The following is a 3,516-nucleotide window of genomic DNA, read 5'->3' as shown; positions in this document are numbered from 1 at the left end:
ACTTCTCCTGTCTTATCCAGTGTCCTGTGTGAATTTAAGTATGCTCTCTCTAATTTCTCTCGTTCTCTCTTTCTCTCTCGAGAACCCTGAGCCCTAGGACCATACGTCAGGACTACCGGGCATGCTGACACCTTGCTGTCCCCAGTCCGCCTGGCCTTGCTGCTATTCCAGTTTCAACTGTTCTGCCTGCGGTTACGAAACCCCTACCTGTCCCAGACCTGCTGTTTTCAACTCTTAATGATCGCTATGAAAAGCCAACTGAGAGACCTGAGCCCTAGGACCATCGTCGGGACTACCGGCTGTGGTGACTCCTTGCTGTCCCCAGTCCGCCTGGCCTTGCTGCTATTCCAGTTTCAACTGTTCTGCTCTGCGGTTATGGAACCCCTACCTGTCCCAGACCTGCTGTTTTCAACTCTTAATGATCGGCTATGAAAAGCCAACTGAGATTTATTCCTGATTATTATTTGACCATGCTTGTCACTTATGAACATTTTTGAACATCTTGGCATGGTTCTGTTATAATCTCCACCCGGCACAGCCAGAAGAGGACTGGCCACCCCTCATAGCCTGGTTCCTCTCTGGGTTTCTTCCTAGGTTTTGGCCTTTCTAGGGAGTTTTTCCTAGCCACCGTGCTTCTACACCTGCATTACTAGCTGTTTGGGGTTTTAGGCTGAAGTTTCTGTACAGCACTTCGAGATATTAGCTGATGTACGAAGGGCTATATAAAATAAAATTGATTGATTGATTGATTTGCACACACTGTATATATATTTTTAATTGTGTTATTGACTGTATGTTTTGTTTTATCCCATGTGTAACTCTGTGTTGTTGTTGTTTTTATTGCACTGCTTTGCTTTATCTTGGCCAGGTTGTTCTCAACTGGCCAACCTGGTTAAATAAAGGTTAAATAAAAAAATACAAATAAATACCATGGAAATAGAATGTTTGAGCTACATTGTGATTTCAAAAATTTGGTTATTGTTATTGTAACATCAATCTGACGACGTCACAATGATGACCAATGGTTTCCCAACTAATTATTTACTCCTTTTGAAATGTCATTGTGTTTTCAAGCCACTTTTATGTACTTAAGATGGAATCGTCATCAGCGCCAATTGAGAATGCATTAGGAAGAACGTTCAGTTGGTCACCAGTCCTCAAGAGAACGTTCATCCAGTCATGCTTGCACCAATTCAGTGCTATTAAATGCATTAGTGGGAGTGAACGAGTGCACACTTCTGGAGAAGGGTAGTGAATCGGAACGTAGCCTTCTTACTTTGATGGCTTTCTGGATGTTGATGCTGGTGTCTCGGAGTATCCTGAGCAGGTTGTTGAAGAGGCACGTCTCCTGCACAAGCACCGTGTTCATGCTCTGGTTGTAGCTAGTGGGGTAACAACGCCTTGATGTCAAAGTCAGGCGGCAGGTTGCTGAGGACGTCCACTACCACATCGTACACCATGTCATCTGACGACTTGGCATCACTGCCTGAGGGGCGAGACTGACAGGACACAGAGAAGTTAGGGTGTGCTAATTTGGACAACAAATCACATTTTGTGCTACTTAGTGTATGTTCAAGCTGAAAACATTGTAAGATATTCCATTTATTTTACCAGTGTCTCTTCCAAGGCCCTATCATGTAAATCCAACTATAACCCTAAAAAATCACAAGATTCTTCTGACTACGCACTTGAAACTCTCTACTACTTCTGCCTCTACTTACCTCTATTTGCAGGTACTGTATCTATCTGCCTATACTTACTGTTTGTTTCTCCATTGAGTCTAAGCCATGTGCTTTACTTACAGCTAACTGTAACTCTACTGAGGTCCAAGGCCTGAGCTATACTTACTGTTAACTCTCCCCTGCAAATACACACGCACATGCACATGCACACGCACGCACACACACACACCACACCAGACACACACACACGCACAGACAAAAGAGGACAAGTTACCAGTGTCATCATGAACTTTGAAATCCCTCTCTCACATAATTCTGGATTGCCAGGAAGGCAAATAAAAAACAATTCCCTCGACTTTCCAAAATCATTCATTCTAAGGAACGGTTCTTTCCCTGCTTGCAATTATTTATCCACTGGTGGCTCTGTCATGACCCAGTGGTAATGGATAATCATTAGATGATATTTGGGGTTACAGTAGTAATGACAAATAGCTGCTTCAATCCATTTGGAGCTTCTTCCTGTTTATCGGCCATTCAGAGTAATGGTCCCGCATTAGCTGCTAATAAAGTTCACACTTGACTTCAACTATTATTAATCTTAGTGAAGACGAAGATATATCCCTAATTGTACTAGCAACATCTAAGTAGCGGTGGCTCGGCTGGGACAATTTGTTTTGTTTTTTTCTCAACAGTTGACGTCTATATCTGTCTTTAAATGTTTTGATTTAAATGTGCATATAAAATGTGTGTCTGTGAGTATCTAATGTGTGTATGTGTGTGTGTGTGTGTGCTACTTGTGCGACACTATGCCCATTCTTAAGTTCAGAAATCCCCTATGGAAGACAGTTAGCCTTAAACTTTTTGTCTGTCTAACTTTCAGCAAAGCTAGTAGTGCATTAAACTCTGTGGAGAGAAAAACAACAACTCTTCTCGCTGTAGATTCTAGAAGTCTCTCCACTTCTGTCACACCATTTGGTTTGATTTTCACTCCTTGTAGAGTTCTACTGCGAGAGAGGTTGCTTGCGATATACGTGGCTTGCAAAAAGTATTCACCCCCAAGGCATTTTTCCTATTTTGTTGCCTTACAAACCCCCAAAAATCATTTTTAATTCCAGGTTGTATCATTTGGATTTACACAACATGCCCACCACTTTAGAAGATGCAAAATATTTTATTGTGAAACAAACAAGAAATGAGAGACCAATAAAAGAAAACTTTAGCGTGCATAACTATTCACCCCCCAAAGTCAATACTTTGTAGAGCCACCTTTGCAGCAATTACAGCTGCACGTCTCTTGGGGTATGTCTCTATAAGTTTGGCACATCTAGCCACTGGGATTTTTCCCATTCTTCAAGGCAAAACAGCTCCAGCTCCTTCAAGTTGGATGGGTTCCGTGGTGTATCAGCAATCTTTAAGTCATACCACAGATTCTCAATTGGATTGAGGTCTGGGGCTTGACTAGGTCATTCCAAGACATTTAAATGTTTCCCCTTAAACCACTCGAGTAGTTGCTTTGGCAGTATGCTTAGGGTCATTGTCCTGCTGGAAGGTGAACCTCCGTCTCAGTCTCAAATCTCTGGAAGACTGAAACAGGTTTCCCTCGAAGAATTTCCCTGTATTTAGCGCCATCCATCATTGCTTCAATTCTGACCAGTTTCCCAGTCCCCAATACCGATGAAAAACATCCCCACAGCATGATGGTCTTCTCGGGGTGATGAGAGGTGTTGGGTTAGCGCGCAGACATAAGCGTTTTCCTTGATGGCCAAAAAGCTCAATTTTAGTCTCCACCTGACCAGAGTACCTTCTTCCATATGTTTGGGGAGTCTCCCACACT

Source organism: Coregonus clupeaformis, chromosome 4 (genome assembly GCF_020615455.1).
Source record: "Coregonus clupeaformis isolate EN_2021a chromosome 4, ASM2061545v1, whole genome shotgun sequence".
NCBI lineage: Eukaryota > Metazoa > Chordata > Actinopteri > Salmoniformes > Salmonidae > Coregonus > Coregonus clupeaformis.
The sequence above is the reverse complement of the archived record's forward strand: the minus strand, read 5'-3'. Positions refer to the sequence as shown.